This window comes from Ornithorhynchus anatinus, chromosome 15, assembly GCF_004115215.2.
Source record: "Ornithorhynchus anatinus isolate Pmale09 chromosome 15, mOrnAna1.pri.v4, whole genome shotgun sequence".
Lineage (NCBI taxonomy): Eukaryota > Metazoa > Chordata > Mammalia > Monotremata > Ornithorhynchidae > Ornithorhynchus > Ornithorhynchus anatinus.
This window is the reverse complement of record NC_041742.1, coordinates 6,972,691-6,995,514: the sequence shown is the minus strand read 5'-3', so window position 1 is coordinate 6,995,514 and position 22,824 is coordinate 6,972,691.

The window sequence follows — 22,824 nt, the reverse complement described above, 5'->3', positions numbered from 1 at the left end:
TTAACTTCTCTGTGCCTGTTACATTCTCTGCCAAACAGGGATTAAGAACACGAGCCCCATTTGGGACATGGACTCTGTCCAACCTTATATGTACCGTCTCAATTAGGACAGTGCTGGCCCATAGTAAGCATTTAACAAATACTATAAAAAAAAAAGCCACTTCACTTCTCTGTTCTTCAGTTACCTCATCTGGAAAATGGGGCTAAGACTGTGAGCCCCATGTGGGACAGGGATTGGGTCAAACCTGATTACTCTGTATCTAGCCCAGCACTTAGAATGGTTCCTGGCACTTAGCAAGTGATTAGCCACTACCATCGAATAAATACATAGACAGTCAACCTGCAGAACTCTTATCGGGGGCTAATCATCCCTTTCTTCCTCTCCTCTTTCAGCACGTTTCTTCCTTAGCCATCAGTCAGTTGATCGTTCGCGTTCCTTGGGCGCGCACTGGGTGCAGAGCTCTGTACTAAGTGTTTCAGAGAGTACAATATGAAAGAGTTGGTAGACACGTTCCCTGCCTTCAAGGAACTTAGACGTCAGAGCGATAGACAGATGTTCGTGTAAATAAATAATAGATATTAGCAGTGGATACTTGGCCCAAATGATATGCGTAATTAGTTCAATTTTCCACTAGATTGTGAAGATGCAGCCAAAGCATCATCAGGTATTTTGTCCATATTGTTCTTTACCATATGATCCTCTGGAATTTCTGCATCAGATATCGCCATCAGTGGCCATGGAGAGATACAAACCAGATACAGTTGTTGCTGATATAGGAGAGGGAAGAATGGAGAGGAAATTTGGCTTTAAGACACTCCATCCTTAGTGAACCCTGCTTCTCTCCCACAACCACCCAGCCCTCACAGTTTGTTCCTCTAATGCCAGACTACTCACCATGCCTCGCCCTTGGTTCTCTCACTGTCCGATTTAGCTCAGGTTTTACTTTGAACTCGGAATTCCCTCTTTGTTCTCCTTCACGTCTGGCAGATAATAATAATAATAATGTTGGTATTTGTTAAGCGCTTACTACGTGCAGAGCACTGTTCTAAGCGCTGGGGTAGACACAGGGGAATCGGGTCGTCCCACGTAGGGCTCACAGTCTTAATCCCCATTTTACAGACGAGGGAACTGAGGCCCAGAGAAGTGAAGTGACTTGCCCACAGTCACACAGCTGACAAGTGGCAGAGCTGGGATTCGAACTCATGAGCCCTGACTCCAAAGCCCGTGCTCTTTCCACTGCGCCACGCTGCTTCTCAGATCAATCTTCTCCCCATCTTCCGGGTCCTTCTGAAATCATATGTCCTCCAGGAGACCTTCCCTGATTAACCTCTTATCTCCTCACCCTATTTCCCTCCCAACTGTCACTTCAGCACATCTGGATCTTCAAAGCATGTGGGTACTCACCCTTCGTTCTAGTTACACTCTATTACTTTTCCTCCTACCTTTAATTTATTTTTGCTCTGGTTCCCCCATCGAGGGCTGGGATCCTGTCTACTAATTTTATTGTACCCCCCCCCCCCCCAACCCTGCCACGGTCTCTTAACGTAGAGTTGGTGCTCAATAAATATGATTGACTCAATCAGTTGATCGGTGGCATTGAATGCTTATTGAGTGAAGAGCACTCCACTAAGCACTTGAAAGACTACAGTACCAGTTGGTAGACACAATCCCTCTAATTCGTAAGCTCCTTGTGGGCGAGGAATGGGCCTACCAACTCTGTTATATTCTCCCAACTGCTCGGTACCATGCTCTCCACCAAGTAAGTGCTCAAATACCAATGATTGATTGATCTGTATGGTGTCCTCCAGAAAGCTGATCAGTTCGGTGACTTCAACACTCCAGAAGAACCACGCTTTGCCTTATTTTTTTTTTCTAGGCTGCAAGAGCTTATGACAAACTTCCCTAATCTGGTGATTCATTAGTTGAGACAAGGAAGTATCTGATTCAGTCCCTGACTTGGGGAAAGGGATGCAAAACCTCTTTATATAAACCCTTCAATTACAAAACTTCCCCATAATGACACTTTTTTTTTTTGATCCTGGCAACCCCCAGTGAAATTCAATATCCTTTTCAAAGACCTCTGTTTACAGAACTCCTGTAAAACTGAGTTTGTTTGTTTTTTTTCCCCTTTCTCAATTTGGGGCCTGCAATTCCACTGAAACAACATTTCACTGCAAAGACCATTTGATGAGGATGATGGTGTTAATGGATATGCTTTCTCCCTTAGGTGTGTTGTGGACTGTTAATGGGGAATGAATGTCAAGGAGGAATATTAAAATTGCATAAGCCATCCTTACGATTACTCAAAATCTACCTAAGCATGGTTACTCTGTCTTAAAAAAGCATGTCATTCTTTTAACACCAGGGATGCTTTGGGGACCTTAGCATCTGAAACTTTTGCTCCACTGTAGACTTTCATTGAGTATTTTTCATCTCTACCGTACAAGGGCAGCTCTCTTCCTCCAGCAAATCTCCCATGGTTTGAGTCTTGCTCTGCATCTACCCACTGCATAATAACGCACCTCAGATTTATCCAGTTCACAGGCTAAAGACCGTCAGGTCAGCTCACAGAAACTGTTATCATTGCCCTAGTAAACACGTTGAACATTCCCTTCCAGACTCTGAGCTAAAGGCAAAGAAGATTTGACAAGGAAATATTATTTAAAGAAAAAGCCTAGCAAATTGGCAGAATGAGTGACCCGATTCCATTCCTGATTTTGAACATCCAGACTTCCCCACAGCCCCAAAAGTGATTTAAATTCTTGCCACAAATCTCCTAGGCCCTCTGTGTTTGAGATGAACTTGGAAGAGCATCACTCACAACTGTCTAAATCTCAATGGCAAAATTAAGTAGGATTAGCCACAAGAAACTGGTCATTTTTCAGCACCCGCAGCCAGGAGATAACGTATCGTTTTAGGAAAAGTATGAAAAAGCACATTTAAAATGAGAACTCCCAAACTTTATGGACTATCAGGCCATTACGGCTCATGACGAAACCACAAAACCTGACAATCCTGAGACTTTCTCATAAGTACCGGAGATGAGAAAACAAAAAATAAACAGCGGAGATGAGTAAACACAAAAGGAATGCTGCTAACACTGATAATAGTGGTATTTGTTGAGTGCCGAGTGTGGACTAAGCACTCTGCTAAATGTTAGGGTGCCTACAAAGTATCCAAATAAGTCACAGTCCCCATACCACACAAGACCCAGAATTTAACCGGGGGGGGGGGGGGGGGGGGGGGGGCGGGGCTGGTTGCGAGGGGGAAAAAATAGGATTTTTGCCTCTATTTGACAGAGGAGGAAACTGAGGCTTAGAGTAGTGAAGTGATTTGGCCATGGACACACATCAGACAAACGGTGGACCTGGGATTAGAATCCAGCTGCTACAATCGGCCACCGATAGCCGAAGCAAGTCTTGGATCACTCCGTCAGTGATATTTACTGACCACTCATTGTGCGCAGAACCTTCTTGGAAAGAAATCCTTGCATCTCCCAAGCTTGATTCTCTCTTTTCTAGATGAACATATACTAGACACTTAGCTAGGATGCCTTTTTAAAAAAAATGGTATTTGTTAAGGGCTTACTATGTGCCAAGCACTTTACCGAGCACTGGGGCAGAAATAAATTACTCAGTTGGACATAGTCCGTGTCCCAAATGGGGCTCACGGCCTTAATCCCCACTTTGCAGATGAGTTAACTGAGGCACAGAGAAGTTAAGCGCCTAGTCCAAGGTCACACTGCAAACAAGTGGTGAAGAGGGGAATAGAGCCCCGGTTCTTCTGATTTTCAGGCTTGTCCTCCGTCCACTAGACCATTCTGCTTCTCACTCCCATTCTGCCAAGAATGCTGTTCTGTGGACCACTATTCTGAAATGTGTTGGAGCCCTCTTCTCTGTCAGATCCCATTCACGGCAGACGCCTTGGGTCTGGCCACTTTTGTCCCTGGGGAAAATACGTGCATCATCCCTCTGCTTATTACATCCAGTGGCCGCCGAACATTTCTTGTGTGAAGATTTCGAGGAGTTCTCCAGCGGTTCATTGAGTTTCACCACAGGCCTGGGAAAAAAATTCCATCACAGAAGTAGAATCCAAAGGCCAGAGAAATAGCACACTCTTGCACGCAGCTACTTGCCCGTGCTAACCACCTTATACGTCAAGCAGAGCTTTACCACATTCCGATTTCACTCGGCTCCTCGTATGGTATGCCGGAAGGTAGTCGGAGTGGCCGAAGCCAAGTCTAGAGCCCTTTTAGATTGCAGTCGGTAGTATTTATGGAGCAGTGTGATCTAGCACTTAGAACGGGGCTTCGCACATAGCGCTTAACAAACGCCATCATTATTAACAGAGCGAGGACCGGGGTTCTGATCCCGGCTCCGCTCTTTGTCCGCTGTGTGACTTTGGGGACGTCACTTCCCTCTCCCTGAGTTCCCTCGTCTGGAAAATAGGGATTGAGCGTGAACCCCGTGGGGGACGGGGACTGGGTCCAACCGGATTAGCTTGTACCCGCCCCAGCGCTTAGACCAAACAGTGCTGGGCACATAGTAAGCGCTGACAGGTAACATAGTAGTGTTAGTGATAATAAGCGTGGAGAAGCTTAAAATCTTCACTGGCCAGAATGAGAAAAGAGTGACCCGCTCCAGGTTGGTTGCTTGACCCCGAGGTGGGACAGGAGACAGGACCCAGGCATCCTGCTCTGTTTGTCTCCAACTCTACTCCTCTGGCAATATTGCTGCTGCCCCAAATGCTTAGCACATAATTAGCCTTGCTATTGGGAGTCCCGTGTTTTTACATCTCACTTACCACATTTCCTGTACATTCCTAAACATTTTAAACAGAGTCAGGGAGAAAGGAGAAAGTGATTTTCATTGGCAAGACAGCTCACATATCTTCTGTCGCTTGAAACAAAAGAGGTAAAACAACGGTTAATTACTCTTATAATGATTTCTTTTTTTCTCCCCCTCTCGTCTTATTTTAAATAAAACCTGATGATGCAAACTATTGCTTTGCTTCTGGCTCTCCGGTCACCCTGCTCTCAGTGGAAAAGGGTTTTTTTTCATATTTTAATTTTTTTTAGGGCTCCGTATTAAAAGTAAACCAGCCTCTGCCAGCTTTGGATAAAAGGCTATTTATTTTCAACCGATTTGATAGCTGCAGTTTTCGGTAATTGAATTTTCTGTGGTCAGAAAAGCAGTAATCTTAGAAACCAAATAAATATTTTTTAATAAAACGGAACACTGAGAAACCCTATAATAATGTCAAAAATGTAGCCACTTATGGATGGATAAATATTTTAAAAAATTTACATTTCACCCAAAGCTTTAGGCTTCTAGTTTCCCCAGAGATTTTGAATGGGGTAATGTTTTCGTTTGGGGAGGGGGCTAGGCCGTACTTTGATAAAATGGATGCAACTATTTGGCCCTGTTCCCTCTTCTTCTCCCCGGCCGTCTATGTGCCGCCTAAACCTCCGATCGTTGACAGTGATCAGTGGTCTTCAGTCAGATTTCCTCGGTAAGCATTCTTTAATACCATTTCCCCACAACTTCCCCTTATTCTCATTTGAGGAATTCAGTCTGATTCTCTTTGAGGGACTGATAGATTTTTCCCTCCTGCCATCGTGTTCTCCCCGTGCGTGTTGAACTCGACTCTCCTGTCTGAGGCTGTCCCGGGGAGAACGGCACAGCCTCTGAGCAGTGTCCAAATGGCGTCGGGAAGAATGAGATAGGAACAGCTCTGCTGATGGCAGTATATTAGAACCCAGGCCCTTCTGACTACCAGCCCCGTGCTCTAACCACCGGGCTTGGGAGTCGGAGGTCGTGGGTTCGAATCCCGGCTCCGCCACTTGTCAGCTGTGTGACCGTGGGCGAGTCAATTCAGTTCTCTGGGCCTCAGATACCTCGTCTGTAAAATGGGGATGAAGACTGTGAGCCTCACGTGGGACAGCCCGATTACCCTGTATCTACCCCAGCGCTTAGGACAGTGCTCTGCACATAAGAAGCGCTTAACGAATACCGACATTATTAGAACACAGTGCTTCGATCTAGCTACACCTACGACGTCCCTCATAACAGAAAGCGACTCAAAGAGGTTGTGGTTTTTTTAAAATTTTCTGTGCTTGACTTTCAGATGGACATTCATTTAGCCTAGGGAAGCGGCATGGCACTGTGGGCGAGGGACTCAGAGGACCTGGGTTCTAATCCTGTCTCTGCCATTTGCCTGCTGTGTGACCTGGGACAAGTCCCTTAAATTCTCTGGGCCTATATTTCTGCATCAGTAAAATGGGGATTAAATACCTTTCCTCCCTCCAATTTATACCGCGAGCCCTATGTGAGGGCCCGGAACTGGGCCTGATCTGATTTTCTTGTGTACCCCCAGTGCTCAGGACAGTGCTTGGCAGATACCACGGGGATGATTAATCCCTGTTTCCACGGCCTTGGTCTCCTTTCTCACCGTGAGGCTCAAACTCACGAGGAAAAATGTCCCAAGTTGTTATAGAAAGGCTCTTTCTCAGAGCTCGCCTCGTGGCAAAGCAGGGCTGTTCAAGACATTCATGAGTTACGTAATTCCTTCCCCCACCTTCTTACATGTAGCGTGCGGTCGATAAATACCATCGATTGATCGACTGAATGGCTGCAGGCTGAAAAGGGACAATGGTGTGGCCTAGCGGACTGAGCTCGGGCCTGGGAATCAGAAGGACCCGGGTCCTCACCTCGGCTCCGACGCTTGTCCGCTGCGTGACCTTAGGCAAGTCACTTAACTTCTCCGTGCCTGATACCGTCTCTGTAAAATGGAGATTAATAATGCGAGCCCTATGTGGGACGTGGACTACACCCGACTTGATTGGCTTGTATCTACCCGAACGCTCAGTACCGTGCCCGGCACACAGTGAGCAGTGAACAGAAATTATTAAAGACAAAGAAAGGAACGGCGAGATACTGTCCTCTTAAAAATCCCAGCTCACGAAGGGAAACGTTATGGCCTTGGGAACCAAGGGCGGAAGCAAAATGGATCCGAAAGAATATGATTCAAACGAGGGGTGGGTCACCCCAAAAGGGAAGAGAGAATCTATCAGACTAGATGATTTTACGTTACATTTATAACATTTTTCCTCCTGGGTTCTCAGACAAGTGAGCATTGTTACCACCATTCCATATATGGAGAAATTGAAGAAGAAAATCAAGTTACTTGCTCAAGGTCTTGGAGCAAATTGGAAATGAAGCCAGAGACAGAATGGGGGAATCATAGCCCTTATAGTAAGCATGAGACTCCTTTCTGCCTTTGTGAATGTGGAAAGTTCAGAATGGCAAAATGGTTAGGTTTCCAAAGCTGTAGGAATGGTGCCTATAAGATAACGTCAGGATATGAAATAGCACCGGCCAATCTCTCGATTACATCCCAATTATGAATTTCATTTACATTTAACAATAAAATCATTGTGTGTCCATCTAAAAGCGAGGCAAGGCAGAGGTCTGGTGCTGCATTCTTTAACTCAGTGGATGTGTTTTTAATCATCTATTGGTATTTAGCATGGCCATACCCAATTTATATTCAGGGAATATTCAAATAGGTCGTAGATCTAATTTGAAGTGTCACTATTTCAGTACTGCAGCCCTCTAGATAATTTTCCATTTTTGATGTTTTAGAACTTTGCTTGGAAGCATTAGTTGCTCTGAGCACACAACCCCTGAAAGTGGGGATGAGGGAGACATCCGTAGTAATATTTCAATTAGTTGATCCAGACCTATCCGTTGGCCTTAGAACGTTTTCTCCCTTTGAGTGTGTTTGTTTTCAATGATTTGATCCGTCAGTCAATTAAATTAGTCCCAGTTCAATAATAACTGCCACCCTCTAGCCTGTCCCTTTAATGTTAGTGAAAACTAAAGCCCAGGTGGTTTTCAACGTGACACTAGCTGGAAATCAGGTATGAAATTACCTGTTTATTAATGACGTGTCAAGAGACTGACATGCTAACTGCAGGCTCCAGCACTAGTAGTGCTAATGTAGAAATAACAAGGCCATATTATGTACAATATGTATTCTATAGAACTATAACTTTCATTCCCCGGGGACACAATTGAAATCCAGATGTTTTATCTCAAGATTTTCATCCCGGAGAGGGAAGATCTTTAAAATGAAGTCGAGCCTACGCTAAGGCGCTGTTTTGCCAAACTTCCTCACCGGGGGGACATAATGTGAGAAAATATTTAGCCCCAGCTGTGCAAAGGATTAGTGTCATATCAGTTAATTAGCCAGATGGAGAGAAAGTCATTTTGCAACCCCCGAAAGTGGACTATAGCATAATCTTAAAATTGACTGGAGACTATTCCATCCCTTAGGATTTAAGGGGTTTAGGTACTATTCGGTAATGTGAATTAAAAAAAAAAAAAAGGAAGCAGGCATCTAGATCTGGAAGGAAAATAGATTGATTGGAAGAGAAGTCTTTTTTTTTAAAAAAAAAAAAAAGAAAGAAAGAAAATTTCACACGCAAGCAGGATGAAGAAAATCTATCAAGTCACACAGGTACCATGCAGTCGTTACTATTAATGTAAATAAAATGAACATCCTCTGCTAGGTAATTGGAAAGTCAAGTCTTACAGAGAGCCTATTTTTTTTTAGAGCACCTAAGTTGTCAGTACCGAGGTAAATGACAGGGATCTGGTGAATTGTCTGAACAGTGATGCCTATTTCTGGAAACTCAATCAATTCATCCATGCTGTTTACTGAGGGTCTACTGGATGCAAGGATTGGTTTTAGATTTCCTTTCCTCTACTGTACTCTTTGTTCACCCCACCTTCAGCCCCATGGCTCTTGCCCGTGACATACCACACACCTGCAGTGTGACCTTGGTTAGGTCACTTGATTTCTCTGTGCATCATCTCCCTCATTTCCAAAATGAGGAATCAGTACCGCTTTTCCCTCCTAATAATAATAATAATGTTGGTATTTGTTAAGCGCTTACTATGTGCAGAGCACTCTTCTAAGCGCTGGGGTCGGTACAGGGTGATCAGGTCGTCCCACGTGAGGCTCCCAGTTAATCCCCATTTTACAGATGAGGTAACTGAGGCACAGAGAAGTGAAGTGACTTGTCCACAGTCGCACAGCGGACAAGTGGCGGAGCCGGGATTCGAACCCATGACCTCTGACTCCCAAGCCCGGGCTCTTTCCACTGAGCCACGCTGCTTCTCTGAGTCCCACGTCGACTCTGCGCCCCGAGTGGGATCTGATCATCTTAGATCCGCCTCGGCACGGGGCTCGGCACATAGTAGAACGGTAAAGAAATGCCACAGTTTTGATGCACGTGCCCGTTATTTATTTAAATGTCCGTCTTCCCCTCTAGACTGTAGGGCCCGTTTGGGCACAGAGCGAGTCGACCAGCTCCGTGTTACTGTTGGCTCCCAAGCACTTAGTATAGTGCTCTGCACACAGTAAGTGCTCAGTCGATACTCTTGACGGATGGAAGTCTGTTCCCTCCCCTCCAAAATGAGGATTAGATACTAGCCGGCCCTGCCTCTTAGACTGACAGTTCTGCGCGGGGTTGTATCTTATCTCATAACCCTGTATCTGCCTCAGTGTCAGCTCTTAGCACCTAGGAAGAAGTTAATGAATCCCACTGTAAATGGATCAGTTACCAGTGCTCTTCATCTTTTCACGACCACCCGGATGGCCTCTCGGGTTCCCTCCTTGAAGCGTTTCCGCTGGCCTGTTGCCACTACCGAGTGCTCCTCTGTTTTCTCCCGAGCGCTTAGTAAAGCGCGCCACGCGGCGAGCGTTCGGTAATAAGGCAGCCTCTCGATCGATGATTCGTAGTATCGTGACCCCATAACCGGCGTAATGACCACTGTCCAAAATGCACCCCGGTCAGATCTTCCCCGCCAGGAATGCGTAGCCTCTTCTGGGAACGGGAAGCAGTGCTATCGAGCGGGACGAGCATGGCCCTGGGAGTCAGAGGACGATGGCGGAGTGGGTGGAGCACGGGCCTGGGAGTCAGAAGGTCACGGGTTCTAATCCCAGCTCCACCGCTTGTCCGCGGTGTGGCTTCGGGCAAGTCGCTTCACTTCTCTGTGCCTCACTTACCACGACTGTAAGCCCTATGCGGGACAGGGATTATGTCCAACCCGATTTGCTTGTATTCACCCCGGCGCTTAGTACATGGTCCGGCACGTGGTAAGCGCTTGACGCCATTGTGGTTACCGTTAATACTGTCATTGATATCACAGCCCTGTCACTTTGCTGTGTGACCTTCGGCTAGTCCCTTCACTTTTCCGCATCTGTGAAATGGCCATCAAAACCCTGTTCTGCCTCCCTCTTAAATCGTGAGCCCCGTGTGGGGCGGGGACTATCTAATCCGATCGTATCGTAGTCACCCCAGTGTTGGGCACATAGTAAGCACTTATCAAATACCACGATTTTCACTGTTAGCAATGTGACTTCCCACTTTTTTCTAGTTGCTGGCGGCCTCGGCTCGTATTTCAGAAAGTGATCACGGGACCAAAACTTGGGCCGGATTCCTCAGTCCTCAATTTCTGAGGTAGAACAGTGAATAGCCATATTTTGTATGGTATTTGCTAAGCACTTAATATGTTCCAGCACTATGCTTTGGGCTGGGGTAGATTCAAGCTCATCAGGTTGGACAAAGTCCGTGGCCCACGTGGGCCGCCTAGCCTTAATCCCCATCTTGTAGGTGAGGTAACCGAGCCACAGTGAAATAGAATGACTTACCCGAGGCCGTAGCAGACAAGTGGCGGAGGCAGGATTAGAACCCAGGTCCTCCTGACTCATAGGACCATGCTCTAGCCACAAGGCCACGCTGCTTCTCACTTCCTAAAGGAGGCCGCGCGTCAAGGAAGGACAGCCCAGCTCGTTCTGGGGAAATGATAGCAATACAAAGAAACGTAAAGCCAACCTCCCTCTGCCCACAGAGTTTCCCACATGCGAGAGGGTGATTAAAATTTCAATCTTGTCAAGTGGCATTACCTCAACCGCATGCGCCCTTGCACGTAATGCTAAACGATGGCGTTGCTTTTCATGTGGTTCTTTCGTACGCTGGCTCAAATCCTTCTCGGTTACAAATGCTCCTCTTTGGTTCTTGCCGGGATGACGGGGGAGTTAGAAAAAAACTTGGAGTGGGACAGGATACCTAGGGAAACGTGAATGTCTGGGATGGAATGTCGGAACTCACCGGGTAGCTCGTCTGTACGCTTCCTGCCTCTTCCAGACGCGTCAATCAGTCGGATGTATTTATTGAGCACTTACCATGTGCAGAGTACTGTATGAAGCACTTGGGGAAAGTACAGTATACCAGAGCTGGTAGACTTGCCAAAGGAGTTTTCGGTCTAGGGGGAGAGAGAGGCATTAAACTAAGCATGGATATATATACGTATCTGCTATGGACTTGAGGAGAGGTGGAAAAAAAGGCACAGATTCAAGTGAGAAGGTAACAGAGGAGGGAGAGGGTCTGGGGAAAAGAGAGCTTAGTGGGGCAAGACCTCTTGGAGAAGATGTGATTTTAATAAGGTTTTGAGGGTGGGGAGAGGAGGGGTCTGTTAAATATAAAGGAGGAGGGGGTTCCAGAGAAGAGGGAGGATGTGGGCGAGCGGAGGGTGTGGGCGAGCAGAGGGTGGCGAGGTATTTGAGATCGAGAAGCGACGCGGCATATTGTCCCCCTCTAGACGGGAAGCTTGTTGTGAACGGGGAATGTCGCCGTTTGCTATACTGTGCTTTCCGAAGTCCTCGGGATAGCGTTCTGCTCACAGTAAACTCTCACGAAAGATGACTGAATGGATGAATGAATAGTGGATAGAACACGGGCCTGGGAGTCAGAAGGACCTAGGTTCGAATCCCTACTCTGCCACTTTTTTACCGTGCGACCTCGGGCAAGCCGCTTGACTTCTCTGTGCCTCAGCCGCTCGACTTCTCTGTGACTCAGTTACCTCATTTGTAAAATGGAGACTATGTCCAACCTGGTTATCTTGTAATAATAATAATAGTACTAATGGTATCTGTGAAGCACTTTCTTTGCGCCAGGCACTGTACCGAGTGCTTAGTCCAGTCCCTGGGACATAGGAAGTGCTTAACGAATAGCAACCCCAAAAAATGAGGTACATTGAGTAGCTAGGCGTTAAAGGAGCAAAGTGAGCATGCTTGGTTGTAGTAAGAAATCAACGCGGTAAGATGAAAGGGGGCAAGGAGACTGAGTGCTTTAAAGCCAGGGGTGAGGAGTTTCTTTGTGATGTGGAAGAGAATCAGTCTCTTATAACCGAAACTCTGCTCGGCTTAACACAGTTTTGCCGGATGGGATATGGGAAGGGAATGAGTGACTGCCGGCTACCCAAAATATCTGCTGATTGGGGGACCGGACCTGGGAAACCAAAAACAAGGAGGGTAGAGGAAGTGTTTTAAAGAGGTGGTAAAATCAAAATCATAGGCGGTGCTGCATCTCAGCTGAAAACTGAGAGTCCCATGATAACAATTAATAATCGGGTCCAACACTGGTTTAAACACTGCAGAAGATAAAATATAATCGGGTCAGATGCAGTTCCTGAACCACATAGGGCTCACAATTCAAGTGGGAAGGGGAACAGTACAGAATCCCTATTTTACTAGTAAGGCAACTGAGGTACAGAAAAGTTAAATGACTTGTCCACGGTCACACAGCAGGACATGGTGGAACAGGGATTAGAACCCAGGTCCTCTGACTTCCAGGCCGGTGTCCTTTGCACTAGGCCATGCGCTAGACCATCACGGCACACTGCCGTCAAGGAAAGAGCACCTCTCTTTAAGCAGATGTTTTGCGGGAAGCGAGAGATAAAGAGTCATTTCATTTTTTCAGTTATATTTATTGAGCACTTACTGTGTACAGAGCACTGTACTAAGCACTTGCGCGAGAACAATTCACAAACAAGCGGACACAACCCCTGCTCACAGTGAGCTTACAGGCTAGAGGGGGAGACAGGCATGTGCTGCAAAAATAAGGTTAAAAACATGCCAAGGGACAATCTCTCTTGGCTCGGTGGAAAGAGCCCGGGCTTGTGAGTCAGAGGTCGTGGGTTCGAATTCCGGCTCTGCCACTTGTCAGCTGTGTGACCGTGGGCGAGTCACTTCAAATCTCTGTGCCTCAGTTACCTCATCTGTAAAATGGGGATGAAGACTGTGAGCCTCAAGTGGGACAGCCTGATTACCCCAGCGCTTAGAACAGTGCTCGGCGCATAGCGAGCGCTTGACGTTATCATTATGATTAGTATTTTGTGTGTCCATTATGGTCGGTAACGTGGGTCTCCCACTGACTTTTCAGCCAGACACACACACTCCCAGGTGAACTTTACCGTCATTGGCATCTTCACGTACGAAAGGGCAACCGTACATAGCCTACCGCTCGTTACAACCTTCAGACGACATGGTCTCGTATCCGTTTCTTGGAAACCTATCCCCAGTCCGGTCTCTCTTGCTCTTTCCTTCCCCGGCGAGGGATTGTTAAGAACGGACCGGGGACGGGGTAGCAACAGGGAATGCTTCAGAAATGAGAAGTACCCAGGACATTACGCTCCCTTGAAAGATGAGTCTACCCTGAAGGCTGACATGTTGGGAGATTTGTATTTTATTTTCTTTTATTGTAAACTTATTTGTTAAGCACTTACTATGTACCAGGCAGTGTACTGAGCTTGGGGGTAGGCGTAAGATAATCGTGTTGGACACACTCCGTGTCCTAAGCGGGACTCGGAGGTTTAGTCTCCATTTTACAGATGAGGTAACTGAGGTATGTGATTTGCTCAAGGTCATACAGCAGACAAGTGGCAGAGCCAGGATTAGAACCCAGGTTCTCTGACTTGCAAGCCTGTGCTTTAACGGCTAGGTCACGCGAGATGTGGAAAATTTTCCCATCACCTGGCTGACTGGGCTCCCGTGTGGTAGGTTCTCGCTACTTTAAGGTGAAGAAACGGGGGGGGAGACGATGGGGAGGAACCAGGTTCGGGCCACAGTTCAGTGTGATGTGAAGAAGGCTTTTGACATCATGACAGCATATCGTAAATGTCTCAAGCCCCACCAGAAAATATTTGGGTTGGGCTCAGCAGACTCAGACACAGCTGGTTGGGATTTCCTCCTCAAGCTTTCGTCCGTCCCTGTTGCTACTGAACACAGCTTGCGATTCAGTGGAGGATCCTTTACATGTGTCTGGAAGTATATGTGGCATTTAATTGAAAAACCACCAAAGGAAGACTTCCGGGAGATGGAAAGGGGCAGAGATCGGCGCCAGTGGAGAGGTTTTTTCAGGGGTCGGCCGAAGGCTTTGGCCAGAAGGGAATCAACTGCGCCGATGACACGGATGCGCAAAGATTTGGACCAGTGGAAGCGTCCACCGCACCACACACCCAGAGGGAAGACATCTCAGGAGGCCGGGGCTCTGGCATCCCCACCCGTCCCCCGGGTTTCTCCCCCGAGTCACTTCTGATATTGAGACCTTCTTGATACGGCAATAGCAGGGGGGAAAGCCCTCTCTGTCTGAACCAATTGAAGAAAGGTATTCTCCCATCCCCGCCAACACCTTACTGAATTTCATAGAATTGGAATGTGTCAGGGGATGTCAAGAGGGTTTATGTATAGTCAGTAGCAGCTGTAAAATGCAATGAACTTTGACTCTTTCTCAACTCAAACCATTGCAAGTTCACCCTTTGCCGCTTTCCTCCCTCCCACAAACAAATTTGTTTCCACTAGCGAATGTCTCAACTCCTGCTGTGCCCTGGATTTGCTTCCCTTACCAATCCGATACCGATACCTGTGGCCTCCGAGCCAGAGGCTAAACAGAAGCAGCACGAGGGCGAATGTCAGTTCCAGACGTCCCGGGCCACTCAATCACTCATTGTGGACGGAAACCTCAGTATCGTAGTGAGGAGGGAAGCTGGAAAGAGAGGGAGAGAGGGAGGAAAAGTAGGAGAGCCAGCCTGGCACCAGAAATATAATTTAGTGTGCAGGTATTTGATTTGATAGAAAACCTGCCTTGATTTTAAAAAAATAAGTTCTCGACAAGGTCGTAATTCATCGAAAGAGGCCAAGCCCACGGCTCAGGGTTGACGTTTCCCTCCGACTTAAACCGTGACTGGTTTTAGGCGAAGCCCTGTGAGAGTAGCATGTTGCAGCCGGCAAAAAAATAAACACACCCGAAGCCCTGTGCTAACAGGAATTTTTTTGATTTATGCCACGAGCGAAGGAAAACGGTTCCGTATCTGTGAGCCGGGGTTTGTCCGGTCTCGGCCGGTTACGGGATTGCCGTCGTGCTGGGGGAAGGACGGACGGGGCAAAATCTGGAGCGGAGAGGGATGCTAAGGGAGATCCCGGGGGTGGGCACGGAGGACTCGGGGAGGGAAGAAAAGAGTAGCCCGAGGTTTCATTTTACTAGGCACCTCCTTTAGCGACGCCATCCTCCTTCAACGCCAATCTCCTCCGCTTCCCAGAGACGTCGGAGCACTGCCCGAGAGACTGCGACCGGAGAGTCGGTGATCAGCCACCAACAGATACCTTGAATCCGACAGCTTCCGCTGTCTCGCTCTCCCTTCCCCATTTAATGTAAAAGGCAGGATAAAGAAACAGGGAAAGACGGTCTGATTTTGGGGGTGCCTGGAGCGCGTTTCATATTCGGTCTTCGCTAGGTTGCTGTAAGACCTATCCACATGCAGTCCTCAGGAAAGGAAGCGATGCGTCCGTCGGGTGGGTACGCGATGGGAAATTTAAACGGGAGCGTGGCGGGGGAGAACCCAACAGAAAACATTCAGGCCAGCAGCCCCTCGTCACAGATGGAGAAACGGAGAATCGCTGTACCATCCCGGCCGAATAAGTGGTGGTTCTCCGACGTCTTTATCATCATCAGCGGTATTGGTTGAGCACTTGCTGCGTGCAGAGCGCTGTACTAAGCGTTGGGAGTGTACGATAGAGATAGGCGACGTGAGCCCTACCCTTATCGTCGCTCCTCTTATCACTATTGATAATGATAATAAATACCACTATTATCATCATTCTCACTATTATTAGAAACCGTGTTGCTTAGGTTATTAATACTCTTATTGATGGTAGTAATAGTATTATTGATAATTGCGGTATTTAACGGTTACATTCCACACATTGCAGTAAACAGTGGGGTATATCTAGGATAATCATATCTCTAGACTGTAAGCTCATTATGGGCGGGGCATGTATCTGCTAATTCTGTTGGGTTGTACTCTACCAAGCACTTAGTGCACTGCTCTCCATCTAGTAAGTGCTCAATAAATGCCACCGATTGATTCCTGCCACGTACGGTCCATGATTCTTGCGGGGATCACAGTCTAAGAGGGAGAACAGTCGGTCGATCGTTGGCAATGGCTGAATGCTTAATGAGACAGAGCGGCGTACCGAGCACTTGGGAGAGTACGATGTACAGAGTGGGTAGACGTTATAATAATAATCCTGTTGGTGTCCGTTAAGCGCTCACTATACGCAGAGCACTGTTCCAAGCGCTGGGGTAGATGCAGGGTAAGACGTTCCCTGCACCCTGGGAACTTACAGTCTAATGGGAACAGGTCTTGAATCTCTCTTTTACTGATGAGGAAACTGAGGCCCAGAAAAGTTAAGTGTCTCGATCAAGCTCGCACAGCGAACAAGTGGCCTGCTTGGGTTCTCCGCCGCTTCTCTGCCGTGCGACCTTGGACGAGTCACTTGATTTCTCTTTTCCTCACTTACCTCCTCTGCAAAACGAGGATTACGCCTGTGAGCACCGTGTGGGATATGGAGTGTGTCCAATCTAATTATCTTGTATCTACCTCGGCGCTTAGTCCAGTGGCTGCCGCTCAGTCAGCCCTAAACAGATATGATTGTAAAAATAGTGCTGCGGGGCTGAGGAGTGGGTGATTGAGGACGAATGGGAAGCAGTCCGGCTCAGTGGAAAGAGCCCGGGCTTCGGAGTCAGAGGTCGTGGGTTCGAATTCCGGCTCTGCCGCTTGTCAGCTGTGTGACCGTGGGCGAGTCACTTCACTTCTCTGTGCCTCAGTTACCTCATCTGTAAAATGGGAATGAAGACTGTGAGCCTCACGTGGGACAAGCTGATTACCCTGTATCTCCCCCAGCGCTTCGAACAGTGCTCTGCACAAAGTAAGTGCTTAACAAATGCCAACATTATCATCATTATTATCATCATTAGGAAAATTCAATTGCAAGGATGCTGCGTAAGGGAGGGGGAGGCGAGGGAATGAAGGCTTACTTGGGGGGCGGCCTACTAGAGGAGGTGGGATTTTAATAAGGTTTTGAAAGGAGGCAAAGTGTGATTGCACATCGGATACGAAGAGGTCAGAGGCATGATGTTGGTTTTAGATGAGCAAAGTGAACGTGCTGGGTTGTAGTAGGAGATCATTCGGGTCGGCTAGGAGGATTGAGTTAAGCTGACTGGGTGCTTTAAAGTCAGCGGGAAGGAACGGAGGTGCTTCGGAGGTGATGGGCAATCACTGGAGGTTCATGAGGAGTGGGGAAGTAGGGGCTGAGCAGTCTTTTCGAAAAATGATGTGGGCAGCAGAGTACGGAAGGAAGCTTGGCATAGTGGATAGAGCACGGGCACGGGAGACAGAAGGTCATGGCTTCTAATCCCGGCCCTTCCCCTTGTTTGCAGCGTGACCTCGGGCAAATCACTTAACTTCCCTGTGCCTCAGTTACCTCATCCTCAAAGATGAGGACTGAGACTGTGAGTCCCACGTGGGACAAGAACCGTCTCCAACCCGATTTGCTTGTATTCACCCCGGTGCTCAGTACAGTTTCTGGCACATAGTAAGCACTTGCTTAGTGCAGTGCTTGGCACTTAGTAAGCGCTTAACAAATGCCACAGTTGTTATCAGTGGACTGGGGAGAGACAGGAGGCAGGGCGGTCAGCGGGGAGGCTGATGCAGTAGTCAGAGCGGGGCAGGATAAATGCTTGGATTCATTTGGTAGCAGGTTGGGTAGATAGGAAAGGGCAGATTTTACCTACGGTGTGAAGGCTGAACTGCTGGGATTTGGTGACACATTAAATATGCGGGTTGAACGAGAGAAATGAGTCGAGGATAATGCCAACTTCCTAGGCTTGTGAGACGGGGAGGATGGTGGCGCCGTCTACGGTGAAGGGAAAATCAGGGATTCTGTGGGACTACGAGTTGACGCTGAACATGTTCAAAGCAGAAGTGTCGGCGGGACGTTTAAGTGACTATGACCTGAAGGCAGGAGGAATGGAAACTGCGGAGGAGGAGAGAGAATCGGGGACGGAGATGTAGATTTGGGAATCATATAGAAGGTAGCTACAGCCTGGGAGCGGAGGAGTTCTCCAAGGGAGTAGGTGGAAATGGAGAATAAATAGGAGGTCCCCAGGCACGTGACTGGATCGTCAAAGACAGATACCGAGCTTAGAGGGATCATTGTTCCGATCCAGTCGTGGCAATACGGTTTTTCTACGGTACTTCCTTCACTTCCTAAGGATCTAGTTAGCGTTAGTTTAGCAGTTCTGGCCCCCACTAGTTAGATGCCTACCCCGTTCTCCTAATTAGCTCTGCAATGACATCATCTTAGCATGTAGGCACATATCACATCGTATAAATCATCCTAAACAGCTCACTCTTTTAATCGGCTCATCTGTGGCATACACCTCTGCAGTAACATGATTCGACAGCTGACCGATCATTTATAAAATCGGGATTTATTGAGCCCTTACTGTGTGCAAAGCACTGTACTAAGTGCTTGGGAGAGTGCACTCTCACAATAAACAGACACGTTCCCTCTATTCCAGAACAACTCCCACAGTCTTTGCCATCCCAATTCGGACTTCACGACGATAAGAAAATCTGTGTCGTCTTAGAAAAGAAAATCAGGTCTTGGTTGGTATGCTGGGTAGTAGGAAACATGGGATTTATAGTTGAAATAGTTTGAGCATTGACACCTTTCAAGCACACACGTATATCCACACACGTATACAGCGCACACACGCACACACACCCTTTTTATCCTTTTGTTATTTCAGACTCAACCAACCCCTGCAGCCACAGCAGCAATAGTGTTCAGAGAACTGGTGAGCTACAGTATAATAAAACTTCACTAGAACAGAGTGTTGAATGTTTACGTTGGCTTCTCTATCCTTTTCAATTCTTCGGACACCAATATTTTCAAGTGCAAAAAGCCTGTAAAATGGAAATAAATCCACCAGCCGTTGCCGTGATCAGTGTCTCTCAAATTAAGGATTCTGGGCTTTGCCCATGGTTGCCTCCTTCTGTCCTCGTGAGGTTGACGTAATTGGTAATACCAAGCTAAGTCACTCGATGCCTGAGAATTTGGGGTTGGCTCATAGTTCACGAGCTTCTCTCCATAAGCTCTCTGTCCCGGCCGCTGCTTCGGCTACAGCCGTCCTCTCTGTTACGCGCTACTTGATCGCGTGATCGTGTGATTGCAATCAGTCCTTTAATCATGTGACAAGTTAATGGTCCAGTCATAAAAGGGAGGTGACATCACTGACCTGGTTTTATAGATGAGGGGACTGAGGCATGGGGCTTAGCAGTGTTTTGGGGAAAATATTTCAGGTCTAAAGATTCAGGATCTGAAGAAAATCATGTCAACCCTTAAAGAAGCCAAGGTGTGAAACAGCCCAAGTGGGAATAAAAGGTTAAAATACAACCTCCACCTTTGGGTTTGGACTTCAGTCTACTAGCAAGCTCGACGAGGCTTTCCTATAGCCTCATTGGCTGATGAATGTAACCTCGTTGAGGACAAGGCATGTGTCCGTTTATTGTTATTCTAGTACTCGCGCAAGCGCTTAGTACAGTGCTCTGCGCACACAGTAAGCGCTCGATAAATACAGTTGAATGAATGAATGATGAATGGTTTTGTGGGATTCCAGATCGATCAGGTCAATCAGTGGGATTTTCGCAACTCTTTGAAAAGTACTCTGGTTGGGTCTAGATTGACCTATTACTATTATACTTCCTTTTCCCAACTCTCTCGAGACCCTCGAGTTAGGGGGTCCGTGAGTCTGTAAGCTAGTTGTGAGCAGATAATGTGGCTGTTTGCTGTTATACTGTGCTCTCCCAGGCGCTTAATATAGTGCTCTGCACATAATAAGGACTCAATAAATGCGAATGAAAGACTACTCACCACTTGCATGCTCTTTTCCAGTCCTCAGTACGGTGCTCTGCACACGGTAAGTACCTAAATGTTGTTATTACTACTACCGTTATTTGTGTTTGACAGTGAGGCTCTATCCACTAGGCAGCACTGCTTCTCGTGATGGGAATCGTGGTCTAGTGGGAAGGGCTTAGTTCTGGATTTAGGAGATATCTGCTACTAGTAATGGTAATAGTATTGGTTAAGCTCTTACTATAGGTCAAACACCGTTTTAGGTGCTGGGGTAGATACAAGTTAATCAGGTCATATTAGAGTCCCTGTCCCCCATGGGACTCACATTCTAAGCAGGAAGGAGATTTTACAAATGAGGAAACTGAGGCACGGAGAAGTCAAGTGACCTGCCCAAGGTCACATACTTGTCCACTCAACTGTATCTATCTTCATTACCCCATTTATTTTGTTAACGAGGTGTACATCACCCCGATTCTATTTATCTGCTATTGTTTCAATGAGATGCTCTTCCCCTCGATTCTATTTATCGCCATTGTTCTCGTCTGTCCGTCTCCCCCGATTAGACTGTGAGCCCGTCAAAGGGCAGGGACTGTCTCTGTCTGTTGCCGACTTGTACATTCCAAGCGCTTAGTACAGTGCTCTGCACAGAGTAAGCGCTCAGTAAATACTATTGAATGAATGAATGAATGAACATAGCAGGGAATAGGCAGAGATGGGATTAGAACCCAGGTCCTCTGACTCCGAGGCCTGTGATCTTTCTACTAGACCACTCTGATGGGAGTCACCGTCTGGGGTGACTGGGGTGCCATTTTCTTAGCTCTCGTGGAAGAAACGATGACCCGTACTTCCCCAGAGCTTACTACAGTGCTCTGACTGGAAGCGCTCAATAAATATCATTGTTTATTTATCCTCCCATTTTATTTCCACTTAGGGTTCAAATACAAGAGAATTCTGTCAAGACAGGGCCAGATAGTTAAGCTGTAGAGTCACTCCCTTGCTATCCCGTAATTAAACTCGAAGAGCTCACAGAGGCCGAGGTGAACACGGGACAAGTTATTTCTTTCATTTCACCTGAGAGGAAATAGACTTTATAGTTGCCCCTGGCTATATATAAAACTAGCTTCTGGGCCTTTAATTAGAGACAGAGGTAGGACCAAGACAATTCCATCTTGAAAAAAGGATTCTATCGGTACGTGAAAAGGCATCTCTACAACCTCCAGATTTAGGATGAAATAGTCTTTTACGAACCCCCAGATAGTTGATTATGAGAAAGTCAGGGAACCTGCTTGCATCGGGAAGATATTTTCAGCACCTTCCTAAACGTGATAATTAGAACAGTGCTTTGCACATAGTAAGCCCTTAACAAATACCATTATTAATGATAATAATAATATTAACGATTTAATAATAATAGAAGCAACAATAATATTTATTAAATCCTTACTCTGTGCTCAGCACTATCCTAAGCGATGTGTTGGAGATACAAGATCATCATATCAGGCCCAGTCCCTGTCCCACATGGGACTCATAGCTTAAGAGGGATGGTATTGTATCCCTTTCTTTACAGTGGAGGAAACTCCCAGCTTTTAATAGGGAAGTTGGGGAAGGAGAAAAATACACTGTCCAACATCTCTAAGGGAAACCTACTACTTAAGTGCTGTAATCCACATATTGTATTTTCATAATAATGTTGGTATTTGTTAAGCGCTTACTATGTGCCGAGCACTGTTCTAAGCGCTGGGGTAGACATAGGGGAATCAGGTTGTCCCACATGGGGCTCACAGTCTTAATCCCCATTTTACAGATGAGGGAACTGAGGCCCAGAGAAGTGAAGTGACTTGCCCACAGTCACACAGCTGACAAGTGGCAGAGCTGGGATTCGAACTCATGAGCCCTGACTCCAAAGCCCGTGCTCTTTCCACTGAGCCACGCTGCTTCTCCATTTTCAGAAGAAAGAATTCCCCTTGGCAAGGCTCCGTGAAAGTTTTCTCCATTTGTTTTTGAAAGCAATAAAAAAATGACATCACGGGCTCAAATTCCCGATGAGAACATAGGAATGGCAATACCGGACTCATTTTTCTCCCAGTAGTTGGGATGAGAAGTAATGGAATGCAATAACTCTAACACATTGTCCTTCAAGATAACCCCGCTGCCTTTCCATGTTCATTTAAGAATGGAAACAGAAGAGCAACGAACATTTTTCATGTCCTGAAATAACTGAAATCTGGCCCGGGAAGTACCCAGATCTCCCATTCCTAGTTGGGTATATCAGTTTTAATTGTTACCGTGAGCCAAAAACTATTTTTGGCAAAGTTTCACTCCCAGCTATGCCAAGAAAGCACTCTTTGGTGGATAATAATAAACGGAGGTGGTTTACTTTATATCGTTCAATAAAGAAAGGACATTAATAAGAAATAAAATACATTTAGCACAGTAATGCTTAGCTATGGGATTTAGGGTGTCAAACCTCAGGAAATCTTTTATAGTGGTTTGATAATGTCTGTGGTCTGAAATGAAATCAGTAACAGGAGGACTTCTGCTTAATCCATCCTCCCCCACGCAAAACCGAGGACAAGGCTATTCTAGTTTCAAGGGTTCCAAGCTCTAGGATACCTGTGATCCCCGAGCTTTATACTGCCAGATTTGCATGGGTGTCAAAGGAGCTGCTGAATTAGAGCGAAGACAGGTGACATTCAGCAATTATAGAACCATAAAGAA